This window comes from Anas platyrhynchos, chromosome 2 (assembly GCF_047663525.1).
Source record: "Anas platyrhynchos isolate ZD024472 breed Pekin duck chromosome 2, IASCAAS_PekinDuck_T2T, whole genome shotgun sequence".
NCBI classification, from domain to species: Eukaryota; Metazoa; Chordata; class Aves; order Anseriformes; family Anatidae; genus Anas; species Anas platyrhynchos.
Window position 1 is genome coordinate 9,477,249 of NC_092588.1, and position 14,540 is coordinate 9,491,788.

The window sequence follows — 14,540 nt, forward strand, 5'->3', positions numbered from 1 at the left end:
CTGGAAAACTTGACTTACTAAAATTAGCATCAAAACATTTTGGTCCATGAGTTTCAATTTGCTTTCTCTGTGGCTTCAGTAGGCCCTGTGGAAACCCTGGTGTGTCTTTGTTTTCTAAAGCTGGCCCTTCTGGTTGAAAAGAGCTGCCCAGCTTGGTCCTCTGCCTTTCTGCCTTGCGAGCTTGTGTGCAGGAAAACCAAACCCAGCAGCAGCCCTCAGCCTGACTGGAGCAGTACTAACCTTTCCCGGACGGAGGTGACGTTATTGCTTAGAATTTCAGGTCTGATCCAGTGCCTAGATTTTATTTGCCCCCAGCTGGGTGCTTGGAAGTTTTTCATTTAACACCCAACTGCTCCAAAAACGAACAAGTCGCTTGAAATTACTTTCTTATCCTTTAGCCGGAGGAAAAGTTGGAGCGTAGAGTTATCAGGTCTGGTTTGTATCAAAAATAGTAACTGCAACAGCACGGGGCTCAGGAGGCTGCTGCGATGAGGTAGCTTCTTGAGCTCTGTGCTGTAGTGCAGGCATTGCCTGGGTTCTTCGTGGAATATTTTGCTCAGTTTGGGGTTTTGAATTTGCATAGCCTACACATTTTTGGAGGAGGGGGAGTGAAATGTGGACCAGGGAGCAGGAGAAGCAGTCTGGTTAAACAGTGGTGCTCTTGCTCAGTTTCTACCTTGTCCCAGTATTTCACACAGCAGCATTCAGAGATCTGCTGGTTCCAGTAACCTCAGTCTTTGTCCTACTTGTATTACTTGCTCTTCACTGACATGTATGATTTCCTTTTGCAAGCCAAAATTGAGGTGGGTATTTCATGTACTGTTTGGAGCTGAAGAGGCCAAGACAAACACATGCTCCAGTAACACCCCTGTTATCCAGGTTTACAGAGTTTCAGCCTTTTCATTCTTTTCCATGGCATACTTAAAGTTCATAATTTAACAGAGACTAGTGGTCAACACTAGTAAAAGTGATGCAAATCTTAAATACCAATCAATGAAACTCTGAATAGCCTCCCTCTCTCCCCTCCCCCTCCCCTCCCCCCCACAAAAAACAAAACAAAACAAAATAAAAAACTAAATATTCCAGCCCTATAAATATGATTTTATAATTTTCAGATGCTTCCCCCTTCCCCAAACTCTAGTTCTGGGTGATAGTTGACTTGAACATCAATAACAAGTAACTTTACTTTCCCAACAGTACTTTTTTACTTTTCCTGGTTCACAGCTTTGTGCCATTCACACCCTGGACCAGTCACCTTCTGGTGTCAGGAAACCAAAATATGACAGAAGAGCAAAAGTTATCCCTTAATATTTAAAGTTCAGCTTCAGACCTTGGTTTCTTACAGACAACTAAGCAGCTTGCCCTTGAGTTTAAGGCTGTTGGGGGTGACACACTTATTTTAGCCCTTCTAAAACAGACAGAGGCTTTTGAGATGAACACAGAATACACACAGGACTGTGAGATGTTTCCATCTATACAGCTGTAAGCCCCACATTTTCTTACCTAATGCAAACTATGTCAAGTTGTCTTAATGATACTTTCAGGGCTATACAGGACATGATTTAGAGCCCAGCCATCTGCCGAGAGAGTGCTCAAGTTTCTTCTTGAGATAAGCTAAGTGCTGTTTGTCAACTTGTACTTAAGCTCGCAGCCCCCTGTGCCGCAGCGTGCACAGGAGCTGCGAGTTTTGGCTAGTTCTCGTCAGCTGGTGTTGGAGTAACGCTAAAACCGATAGTGTGTCACTGTACAGGCCTTGCCTTGTTCCTCTGCAAGTTGCAGAACAGACCCCAGTGTATGCAGTAGGGCAGATGTCTGCTCCAGTCTCCTTTTATAATAGCGGGGACGAGGGACAAACAATTTGTGGTGGCTATTGCAGCTGCTATGGCTGCAGAGGAGAAGCTAATCTCGCTGTACTGCCTGATGGACGGGTGTTTAGAACAAGCTTTAAGCTTACCTGGAGCTTTAAATCCAGCGTTAATGCTGCTGTGCAGCTCCTGCCTGCCTGGTCTTGGCTCATGTAGTGTCTGATTAGAAATGTTCCCTCCCTTATGTTTGTTATTTTTGCTGAAAGGTGGTCTGTAGCTATGTCCGTTCCCTCATTTTTATTTTTATTTTTTCCTTTAAAGTTTGAGGGTATTTTTATGCTTCAGATACCACCAGAAATTCAGAAATCTGAATTCATATTTTTTTCTTAATCACGTTGCGTAAATGAATCACCCTTGAACGTGTAAGACTGCCCTAGAATGGCTGCATATAGAGGTTATTTCGCTATATTTACCTTTGTTCGGTTCAATTAGTGGCATTAACAAGTTTTTTGCTAACTAGTTTACTTAGTCTCTTTTCCAGGAAATACTACAGGAAGATTTTACTACAGTTGTCTGTAAACAGTAGGGAATAATATGCAATAGCTTCAAGTCTGAAGCTGTTCTCAAACCTTGTTTAGTAATCTGTTTTTCTTTGTCCCTCCCTGATTCCACATCCCTGCTACTCTAGTAAGTATAAACATGCCTCTGAGCTGGAGTTTAGTGTTTAAATAAAAGTCAAAACCTGCTACTTACGGAAAAGTATTTAAAAAGTGCTGCTGAACGTTGGGACTGAAAAAGACAAGCCACATCTCGAGTGAAGCCTGCCCCAAAGTCAGCAGCTGTTTGCTGGTTAAGCAGGGGTTTTGTAATGGCTTTCTGCTGGAGCCTGCAGCCTGCCTGAGTGACCTGATGACCCCAGGAGCCACACAGTTTCAAAAATACCTTGAAAATTAAAGCAGGCATTTTTATTTTTATTTTCCAAATTAGGACAGATTACACTGCCTGTAATCACCTGCCTATAATGCAAGCTATTCCTTCCCTGGCCCTAGACCTATAAACTCGTGCTTCCTAACCTTCCCTTGATTCACTGTAAATGCTGAATTTAGAGCTGTAGCTCTACTGCAGTAATTGTAGGCAGGAAAGCAAGAGCCCCTACAGCTGAGCAGTCGGTGAGCTGCAGCTCCTTCCTGAAATTGCCAGCCATGTGCTCTTATTCCAGCTGAGACCTGTTCTTGGGTGGAAACTCATCCAGGAGCTGGAAGAAGCTGTGTGTAACAACTCGGGGGATGTTGCGTTGGTAGAAGCGTGGGGATGAAGGGCAGATCTATGATCTAGGATGTTCCTTAGTCTCTGTCTTCCCTACATAGGAAGCAGGCGAACCTCTACAGAAAGGCACTGGAGAGAAAATGTTAAAACTGCCTCCATAGGGTGCACAGAGCCTGTTTACAAGGGAAATGTAGCAGCTCAGACAGCTAGAGAGCAAGGAGCTTCCAGCGTTGAGCTTCATGTGAAATGAACTGGCATCGAGTGGTGGAAGATGGGGACTTCTTCAGAGGAGATTTTGACATCTCCCGTCTCCATGGCACAGGTCTGGAACACAGCTGCCTTGCTGAGGGCTGGATTTTGCTCAGGATCATTCTTCAACCCAGCATCTGTGTTCCTGCTAGGTTTGAGTGAGATGCTACCAGGTGCAGCAGAAAAGCTCCTCCTGTTCCTCCTTCCCGGCTGGGGCACAGAGAGAGCTGGGATGAAAAAAACAATAACAAATGTGGATGTGGAAGAAACCCCTCTACTTCAAAACTGTGGAGAGCAGAATTTTCTTCCTGCCATCTTCCAATGGCAGTGTTCTACCTAAGTGCCCTATTTTTATTTTTATTTTTTTTTTTTTTGTGCATGGTAAAGCCCCTAGCAATATTAATTTAGCCAGGGGTCTTCCTAGGGTCACCACCTCCCCCTCTGCATAGCTGGCATCCATTCTGCTCGTGCTCCACAGTGTTGGTTCATCTAGTGCAATAACTTGCAAGTGGTGGAATAATAGAAGAGATCTGAGCTCAGTGCTTCTGTATAGCAGTCCCATTTCCTACGTAGCATCTCAGAGTGCTGTTAGCTCTGCCTCCAGCCTCCCTGCTGTCACCTTTCCATCTGCTTTGGGCCGTGTACAGGTTTTGTAGTCGCTGTGGCATTGCAGAGAGCTGTGTGCACAGGGCCTCACTGGGGCTGCAGAGCGAGCTGCAGTGTCAGTCCCCTGCAAGCTCCTGCCAGTAAAGCTGGCCAGCAGAATGCCATTTACAGAAATTACCTTAAGAGCTGTTACCCCATCTAATCCCTGTCCCTTCCTGAAAGGGATTGACGGTGCTGGAGAACAACAGCATCTGTCACTGAGGGGAGAGCCCTGATGCAGCCTGAGCAGCCCTTTGTGCTGGATGGGTGGGATGGGGGTCCTGGGGGAATCCTCGCTCCTTCTGTGAGCAAGATGCCATCAATGGTTGGTATGAGAGAGGAGACACCATGCAGGGCTCCTCAGGGTTGTCACAGGTGCCTGAGCACAGCCCTGTCCCCAGGACCACGAGCTATAGGGCCTTCCTCCAGCTGCTAGCCCACAGCCCAAGCCAGCTGGTCAGGCTGAGGGCAGTGCTCTGTCACCCTTTGCACTCTGAAGACTGTTGTAGGTGATTATTTTTGGTATGTACGCATTTAAAGTTTCCAGGAGTGTCTTCTGAGTGTCAATGCTGGCCGCTATCTTCCTACTTCTGCAAAAGCTGCCTCATCCTCTGCTTCCTCACAGGTTTGATGTGCGTTTTGACTGGGGCGGCCATGCTGAGGTTGTCACAGTGCATGCTAAGGTGGCGGGATGAGGCTGGGTCATATCACAGAATAGGATCACAGGATGGGTCAGGTTGAAAGGGACCTTAAAGTCCATTTGGTTCCAACCCCCTGCCCTGGGCAGGGACACCTCCTACCAGCCCAGGTTGCCCAAAGCCCCCATCCAGTCTGGCCTTGAGCACCTCCAGGGATGGGGCACCCACAGCTTCTCTGGGCAGCCTTGCCACCCTCACAGTGAAGAAGGGTCCTTCCAAGGCTCCCAGGGGGGACCCCAGGTGGGGAGAAACCCCGGTGGATTTGTCACCACCCCAGGTGCTTGAGGTGGAAGGGGACAAGCTGGTGCCTGCAGAACAGCTGAGCGTATCAGGTTGTGCCCACATCCAGGCTCCACATCCTCCTTTTGGCTACAAACCTTCATCCCCCTCCCTCCTCCTCCTCCTCCTCCACCTCAGCACCCCTCCCTGAGGCCAGCAGCCCCCAACCCGCAGCCCCCCTCCTCCTATCCTCCATTTTGGGGCCGCTCCCCCAGCCCCCCGGTGTGTGTGGGGGGGGGGGGGATGCTTCGCCCTCCCCTGGTGCTCGCTAGCAACGGGCCGGGGCAGGGCGGCCCAGCCGGGCCCGATGAAGGTGCCGGAGCCTCCTCTTCCTCTTCTTCCTCCCCCCGGGGCTCGGCTTCCTTTTATAGCGATGCGGCACCGCTCTCGCCGCCCAACCTGCGGCGGCGGAGCCGGCCCCCGGCAACCCGGAAGGCGGCGGCGGGCTGAGCGCCGCGGGCGGCCCCGCGCCCAGGTACCGAGCCCCGGGGGGAACCGGGGGGTATCGGGAAGGGGGGTCCCGAGGGGTAAAGGGTGAGGAGGGGGCTCCCGGAGCCCTGCAGAGGGGCATCGAGGTCTGCTGGGGGGGGCTCCGAGCTCTGCTGAGGGGCCTCGCCTTCGCCCCGAGGAAGGGAGGGTGCGGGGGGGCTGGGAGGGGATCCCCCCGTGGTGGTCCCTCAGATCCCTCCTAGGAGGATGGAGGGGGCAGGAGACCCAGCCCCAAATGGCCATGGAAAGCTGAGGGTGAGATGGGGTGGATGTTTTTGGGGAGGAAGCCGGGGTTTGGCTCCACGTCCCACTGCCTGCGGTGGATGGAGGTCTGGGGTCGGTTTCTGTCCCAGGCTGGGCGCGTTGCATTGGGTTGTCCCCTCGCACCAGGACAGGTGCCAGGCTGGAGCCTCCTCACACCAATCTAGCACCTGCTCCTGTACGGCCGAAATTCAGGCGGCCAGAAGCTGGGCGAGGAAGCGAGAACGCCTACTTTGGGGGCTGCCTGGCCTGGGCAGGGATGGCGGCGAGGTCGCGGTGGTGGCTCTGTGCGAAAACTGCCCCGGCCTCTTGAGCAAGTCGTGGCGTTTCAAAAGGATCCGTGGTGAAACGGAGAGGAAATCGCACGCAGCCACCCCTAAACCGTGATCTGGCTGCACAGTGTAGAGCCACGTTATCGTTTTGTGGTTTAAAAATTCATTATCTCTAATAAATGAAACCCCCAGCAGTGCGGGGTTTCATCGGCTCCTGGCTGCTCTGCTGCCGGTCAGACTGATGGGCATAGTCAGCGCCTTGTCCACTGGTTGTAACCCCTTGGTTTTTAGGGTACAGCAGGGTTGGTGGCACAGATGGTCCTGTGGGTCAGGAGGAGAAGCTCACTAGGAGCGATGAGGTTTCTGAGCAGGGAGAGCAGTGCCCTGCACTGAAATTGGGAGCCAGCAGGAGCCATCTGAGGAACGGGACTTCCACAAATATTTCCAGTAAGGTCGAGAGCATCTCTTTCCTTAAGCAAGATCGATAGTTCAGATTGCTCGGCAAGGAGCACATACAATGGATTTTCAATGATGTCCATGCTGCAGCCCAGGCTTGGGGAAAAAAAAAACAAAATAAGGAGGCCTCGTTTGGTGCCTTAGAGGTGGCATGGCCAGCGGCAGCAGTGTGAGAGGGCAGCGGAAAGCCTAACGCAGCCTGTAGGTGTGGGAAGGCACAGCCTCTGTGCACCGCTGTTTCTTTTTACTCAAAGGTGTCAGAGAGTAAGTAGTGACTTAGAAGAATAAAGGGCAATGTTCGGCTGAGATACTTCCTGTGCTTGTTGGAGAAGAACAAGGACAGGAGTATTTTGAAAGTAAAAGCTTATTTCCTGCGAAGAACTTTTGCTGAAATGAGGGGTAAGATCATTTCGGAGCCGGAGTCACGGCTGCAGTGACTCAGGCCAGCCATGCTGGCATCGGGACGGGGCTCAGCTGAGGCAGAGCTGAGGGCACCGGGCGCTGGGCTGTCGGAGCCTGCAGCGGGGGAACAGGCACAGCATCGTGTGCTTCTCTTGCCTCACCGAGAACAGGAAGACGGCCTGGTCTGCTGCAAACAGCCTTGCTCAGTAGGCTCAGTACCACCTGGCCTTGCTCTGCCTCTGCTCCAGAGGCTGAGTGGCAGCGGCGCGGTCTCCTGTCCACCCAGCGAGTGTCCAGGAGCACGGTGCCACCGTGGTCACCAGGACTGCTCCTGTAAGCTGAAGGTCATTTCTACGGCGCCTGTCTCAACCGTGGCTTAGAAAGGCTTGCCTCTGAGGTTAGCTCCAGCCGAGATCTATCTTCCTAATCGTCTGGTTTAGGTTTTCCTTTAGTGCTTACCGTGGCTGTAAGCTTGCTTATCTGCCGCATCGCCGCTGTCATGCAGAGCTGCATGGTCCCACCAGGAGCTTTCCCCTGCAGGAGCGTGCCCCTGGGCGAGGAGGTGGCCTCGGAGCAGCCTGCAGAGCTCCAGGCTCCTGCATTACAGTTGTTGGAGCGGGGATTTCCCATCTGCAGCCAGGCTGTGTTTCGTGATGGATAGAGAGCGCCTTGCACGGCGTCTGCAATTGCCCAGCTGTTCAAAACCTTCGTTCTGCGCTGCTTTATGTGGATCTTGATGTAGCGTGGATTTTCTTTTGCTTTCTGAGCTGTATTGCTGTCCCCGCTGGGTGTGGTTTTAAAACTCTTTCCCCCAGAGTTCTGTGGGTTTTTTGTTTGGTTGTTTGCTTGTTTTTCTGAATGCTGCACACGTGAGTTTTATTTCCTTAAAACCTTCCTGCATTGGAGATGCTCAAATTGAGTATATGTGTGACCTTGTGGAATTAGGTGGGACAAGTCTGATGTACAGCTCTGGTTTCTACTCACAGCAGGTTTTTTACATGATATGAGATGCTTTTCTATCACCCAGAAATGCAATTTAAAATAAAAAAAAATGCTGCTTTTGATATCTGCTTTGCAGAAATGCTGTGAGACCTACTCCAGGGTATCTAGCGAACAAGCTCTTCTTGTTTTCTCAAAGGCTTCCTGGGTAGAAAGGGAAGACTATCAGGCCTTCCAACTGCAGCAGCAAATGAGGACATTTATCTGAGCCTGCCTAGGACAGCCTCTGTCTCAGCCAGAATTAGGACTCCCACCCCACACATCTGCCTTGCTGCCAGTCTTGAGCCCAGGCCTCTCGGCCACAACCCTCGCTATTCGAGGAAAAAAATCACGGGCAGTAGATGCAATCTGCACTATGAAAATCTAATCTGTGACCTAATTTGTTGTGATACCATGAAGGACCTGTCAGCAGCGATCACTGTAACCGGCGGAGCAGACGCGCTGCCCGCTTTCCAAGAGCTCTCCGCCGAGCGGCCTCGGAGGCAGTCACGCCGGGCCGAGCGTGTACGTTTGAAATCCTCCTTCGCTGCCAAATTTGGGGAATAATACACAGCCAGTGCTCCGACCGCTTTCATTACTCTTCTACCATCTTCTATGGTGTCTTACTGAACCTACAGCACTGCCAATCTTGCTCCACGAGAGCTGATAAGGAAGGAAAGTTTTACAGCTTGGGAACGTGCAAGTAAGAGGCCGATAACTGGAGGTGGTGTTCCTAGGTCTGGGCACGGCTGCAAAAAATCTTCACTGAGAAACTCAGGGAGAAATCTTCACTGAGGAACTACGGCTCTATCAAAAACTGACAGCAGAGCTGGGCTTCCTGTGTGCTTGTTTTAGAAATAACAGTTCCCCTTTTTTAAAAAATATTATCTTTAAAGTGCTTTTCTTGAAAGTACTCAATTAAAATATGCCGGGGTGTGCAGCCTATTAATAACTGCTTGGACTTGTGCCCTTGCCCAGCGAGGCACTGTTGGTCCCTTCGGGCTTTGAGGGCCTCCCGGTTCCTCGCACACCTCAGGCACACGTTTGCATGGCCTGCACATATTTGTGTAGCATTTTGTAAACTCGGGGTCCTTGTACCCATGCCGGGCACTCTGTGCTCGTGTCTCTGCGTGCTGTTTGTTGATTTTTGCTCGCTTTGGGCTTTTCCCTCCACCCACTCGCTTCCTCTCAGTAGCAGCCAGCAGCGCCTCACGTGCTGTGGGCAGGATCCCTGCCTGGTCTGGTCGGGGGGTCAGCGCCTCACTGCGGGCGAGTGGAGCAGCAGAGGCAGGGGACGGGGACATGTCCAGGGGATCTTCTCCCTTCTTCTCAGTGCTGGTGGGGCTGCAGCTGGAGGGCTGTGGCTGGTTCTGGGTGTCCCAGTACAGTGCTGTGTTCAGCTTTGGGCCTCTCACTACAAAAAGGACATTGAGGCGCAGATCAGGGCAACGAAGCTTGTGAAGGGCCTGTGGCACAAGTCCTGTGAGGAGCAGCTGAAGGAGCTGGGGGTGGTTGGTCTGGGGAAGAGGAGGCTCAGGGCAGGCCTCATTGCTCTCTGCAACTGCTTGAAAGGAAGCTGTGGGGAGCAGGGGGTCGGCCTTTTCTCACGTATTATAGGACTAGAGGGAATGGCCTCAAGTTGTGCCAGGGGAGGTTCAGGGTGGAAATGAGGAGACATTTCTCCTCAGCAAGAGCAGTCAGGCACTGGGACGGGTTGCCCAGGGAGGTGGTGGAGTCCCCATCCCTGGGGGTGTTCAAGGAGAGGTTGGACGTGGTGCTTGGGGACATGGTTTAGTGGTGACATTGGTGGTAGGGTATGGTTGGAGCAGGTGATCTTTTCCAACCTTAATGATTCTGTGACTCTGAGAGGGAGCTGGGCATACTGGGAAGAGTCTGATGGAGGCTACCAGGGTGCTGAAGGGATGATGGGCCCTTTTCGTGTGAGGAGAGGCTGGGAGAGCTGTGAGAAGAGGCTCAGGGGGATCTCATCAATGTGTACAAATACCTGAAGGGAGGGCACAATGACAGAGCCAGGCGCTTTCCAGTGGTGCCCAGTGCCAGGACAGGAGGCACTGGGCACAAACCAGCCCACAGGAAGCTCCCTGCAAACACCAGGAGCACTTCTGTGCCGGACAAGTGACACTGGCACATAGGGACAAGAGGAGCCAGGGCAAGCGATGGGAAGCAGGCTGGGTGTATGGCTGGAGGGGACGAGGGTGGGAGAGGGAGGATGGCCGTGTGTGACTGGGCTGGGTGCTGCTTGCTGTCCCTGCCTGTGGGGACATTTTTTCTATGGGTAATTTTTTCTATTTCCTCATTTCTCACTAAGGGTTGCCACCTCCCCTGGGACAAGACCAATTACTCAACCCTGCAGGGTGCATCTGGCAGCTTACAGCCCGTCAAAAAGAGAAAAAAAAGAAGCCCATGAAAATAGCATGCCTGTAGTTTTAAATTAGGCAAGGGCTAAAATTAAAAAAGAACAGGCCTATCTGTGGCTACGCAAACCGACAGGGAATTAATATTCAGCTGACTGCCGAGGAAGGCGAGCAGAGGTCTGCAGCTCGCACTTCCTTTGCCTCGTCCCACTCCTGTCCTTGCAGCTTCTCCTCTCCACAAATTGTGGTCAGGAGTTAGGGGAGAGCTGCCCAAAATCTGCTAACATTTTGCTGGTCACAGTGCTACTGTCAGTGCTGTGACATGTCAGCAGTGCCCCACGTTTTTACCTTTAATTTCTTTCCTTGGCTGCTATGGATGAAACTTTGGGTGCCCTGCACTGGGGTCACTCGTCATCAGAGCCCAGGTGTGGCCTGGTTCCACCTCCCATTTCCTGGGAGGGAGAAGTGCTCCTCAGACACTTGTTCTTGTTTCCTCTCCCCAGCTATGGTTTGCTTTCCTCCGCTGTGATGGCGTTGCTATTAAATGGGCTGCAGCAGAAACCAGTTGCCGAAATAATTCCCATTACAAGAATGACTCAGTCTGCTCGGTTCCTAGCAGGGCCAGCTTTCACTTTGCACCCCGTCGTTATTTTCACCTGCAGCATGAGCCATGCAAATGGTTTTATGAGAATGAGTCGGTGGGCAATGGACTGGTGAGAAAGGGAGGAGCTTCCTGGTGGAGGGGAAAATATTAAGAAAAAAGGGGTCAGGAGCTGCTGGGGAGGGAGTTGTGGTGGTGAAACTGTCTGGTCCTGCTGGTGGAGGTGACATAACGGCTCTGTGTGTATATTTGTGGGCTGTGTATGTGCTTGACGAGGGGAGATTTTGACACCTAGAGCCAGGAGAGCTGCAGGTAGGGTTTAAAACTGAATCCCAAACAGAGACGGGTTTTGGGGGCTGGATCCAGGCTGGAGCACAGACCTGCAAGCAGGCAGCGAGTGCCCTCACTGCCAGGCATGGATATTCCCCAACCCTTAGTATGTTCAGAGGGGCTGGAGGGTGCTTGGAAATCAACACTAAACATTGCCTTAGCACAGCTTTGACAAGTTTACTCCAAGAGCTGGTGTTACCCAGCGCAGATGAACTGCCGAGCTGCCTGGAGAAGCAGTGCAAGGCTGAGGGATCCGGCTGCAAACTTGGCGTCCTGCCCCTCTCACCTTGCAAAGCTTGCACCAGGACTTCCTGTGCCCACAGCTGGTCAGACACGCCGGTTATAGGTGTTACTGGCATTGCTGTTATCAGCAAAATTGGCTTCTGGTTCAGTCATGCGTGTTTTAGGGCTGCTGGTACCCAGGGCTGTATCCTGGGCTGTCGCAGGAATCGTCATGCCTCTAAAATACCTTTATGCCTTCGAGGGGTGATTATGCCTTGGACTTAGAGTTGCTGTGCATGCAAAAAACGGTCTTTTTAGCTTGTTGAGGTTCTGTTTGATCTGTCTTTTTTCTTTTAAATAAATCTCTAGCCATGAGAAGCAATCGATGGGTGCACTCTTACTGGGGTCCCGCTGCTCGGGGTGAGGAGGCTGCCCCCTGCTTCTGCGGGGGGCTTGTGGAGGTGCTGCAGGACCCGTAAATGCTTCTCCTGCAGAAATGAGCCAGTTTGAGGCAGCAATCGGGGCCTGCGCCTCGGAGGTGTTCCTGGGCAGATGTTTTCGTCGAGCTGCAGGAGGCCGTTTGCATATTGCGTGGGGCTTTTCCTCTTCCTCTTCGCTGCCGTCCGCGTGTCTGGGAGGAAAGTATCGCTCTCAGTCAGGGCCTGAAGTCGTGCAACTTCCTCCGAGCAGCGGCTCCTGGCAGCGCAGCCCCCTGCGGGAAGGGAAGGGTCAGGGGCTCCTCCGGGAGACCTCGGAGAGGAACTTCCCAAGCACTTCTCCTCCTCTGCCGGTTCTTGGTGGGCAAAATCAGAGCCCCTGTGCTCCCCTGAGAGGCAGCTGGCTTTGTGCTGCAGGGATGCTCACATCGCCGGTCCTGCAAACCCTGCTGTGAAGCCACCAAGCAAGGCTCTGCCGGAGGAGACACCGCAGGCAGTGGGTTCCCTTTTCTCTCCCCGCCATGCGGAGGAAAAGGAGCCTCGTGCCTGCCCCCACGTACCCGGTTGGAGCATCCCACTTCCCACACGAAGCACAGGCAATGGCAGGCTGTATCCGAGCGTATTCGAGACTGTAAAATACATAATTTTGAGGGCACTGAAACTTGGTTCCTTATCCCAAAGCCTCCTTTTGCCCTCAACACCATTACTGCCAGTAAACTGGGTAAATTTATGTCCCAGCGCCGTCTGAAGAGGTACCGGATAATGCAGAGAACTGGAAAACTGCCCTTCCTTTCCCTGATGACACTTCAATCCCTTGAGTATACAGGGATTAGAAGATATTTGATGAACACACTGAACATTCCTTGCGCATTTCTCTCCCTGCACCCATCTGACCTCAGATCCCGAATGAAACGAATTTGCATTTGTTTTTAAAAGTGTCTCATTTTGTGAATCAAGATGTCAACACGTTTGCAAAGGGTCCCCCAAGAGACGTTTGTGTCTCTTGGAGTTTAAATTGCTGGCTCAATTTCCCATTAATACTAAGGGTGTTTAAAGGACAAATTCTCTGCCTACTGCAGTGAAAATGAACCCTGGGGTGTGACATTTCACCTGCCACTGAGTGTAAGCTAGCTGATCATAATGGACTGGAAGAGCTAGATTTGCACATCCTGGTAACAGAAGAGGGTGAGCATTACAGTAAGCCTTGCCTTATTGTTATCTTTTGTCTTTTCTGCACATGGAAGCTTTCATTCTCTTTGCCATTCATAGTACTGCACTATCCAGAAGCCTTTGCCTGAATGTGAGCATGGTTTAAACCCTGAGAGTGCATGAAGAGAGAGCTCTGATGAGCTTCCACTCAAAAGGGCATGAAGGAAAAGGAGCACCAGGGTACGGCTGAGGTCTCGCAGCAGCCCCGATGCCCAGTTCCAGCTTTATGGGTCCCTGCACAGAGCCACCAGCCCCGTCGTGTGTCCTGCTTGCAGCTGTGCTGGCAGACAGGGCTTCTCCATGGCTTGTTCCCGCTGCTCAGCACGGCTCTGTCCTGAGTTAGAAGGAGGGAGGAGGGTGCCTGGCAAGCCCCAGGGCGCTGCTCCTCAAATAAAACACGGAGGCAACTGGAATCAGCTACTGGCAGAGAGCGTAGCTGCAAATTATTCAAAGCATGGTGGACCTCAGCCTGCACGGAGACATGTTTACCCAGGGAAGTGCCAACATAACCTAGGCATAACCACATAAAATTGCACCATGCTGGCCCATGGCCCTTGCACCGTCACAGGAACCAGTTGCCAGGATGGAAAAGCACCGAGCAAAAGAGCTCCAGTATCAGAGAGCCTTCCTCGGCTTGCTACCTTCTGCTGCCGGCCCTCTGTGCTTCCCGGCATTCCCTGATCTCTTGCCAGCTCCCATCAACAGCTGCGGTTTGCGGTTGTAGTGCTCAGCATTTGTCTCCTCTCTGTCCGAGCAGACCTGTGCCGGGGCTGGATGCGCAGCCTGCAGTCCTGGGGCTCCCAGCACCGGCCTCCGGGTGTGAAATCGGCTCCTTCCTGAGAGCTAGGGCACTGCAGGAGGGGGTTGGCAAGGTTTCTGGGTCCTTCTGGCGGAGTTTGTGAGGAAAGGTTCAGACAAACCGCTTTGTAATGCGTGGTTTTGTTTCCTTTCAAGAAGGGAAAAGTGCCCCCAGTAAATCCAGAGCTGTGCTGCCAGCCAGGATGAAGCCCACTTTCCACATCTGGCAGCTCAAACGTTGTCAGTCTACCACTTTTTGCAGCAGGGATCACTCCATTTCTGTGTCTGTCTGTCACTGCTGAGACTGCAGTTGGAGCAGGAGCGGCTCCAAGGTGTAAGTGCGTGCCCGTGAGCAACCCCGCTGCTTGTTTCAGGGGACCCGAGAAGCTCATGAGATGCTGCAGAGCTTCCAGGCCACGCTGCACCAGCTGGGACTGAACCGGTGACCGAGAGGGGAAAGGTTCTCTCGCACATTTACAAACCCTGAGGCCTCTGTTCCCCAGGCACAGATTTGACTAATTTCCCTAAGCCACTGCTGACCTGCCCTGAAACGATACTCTCATTCCCTTAGGAGCTCCCTTGGGTTGCTATCAAGCAGATAGTTATTTTTGGGTCCCTTCCCAGAGAGAGTGCACGGGATTGCTCTGATCCTCGCACGCCAAATAAATATATCATCGGACCGTAGTAAAGGTCCAAAAAGCTTTATTGGAGGGGAAGCGGATTATTAATAATTGAGGATAGTTCACTGCATTGTTTTGGAGCCAAGCA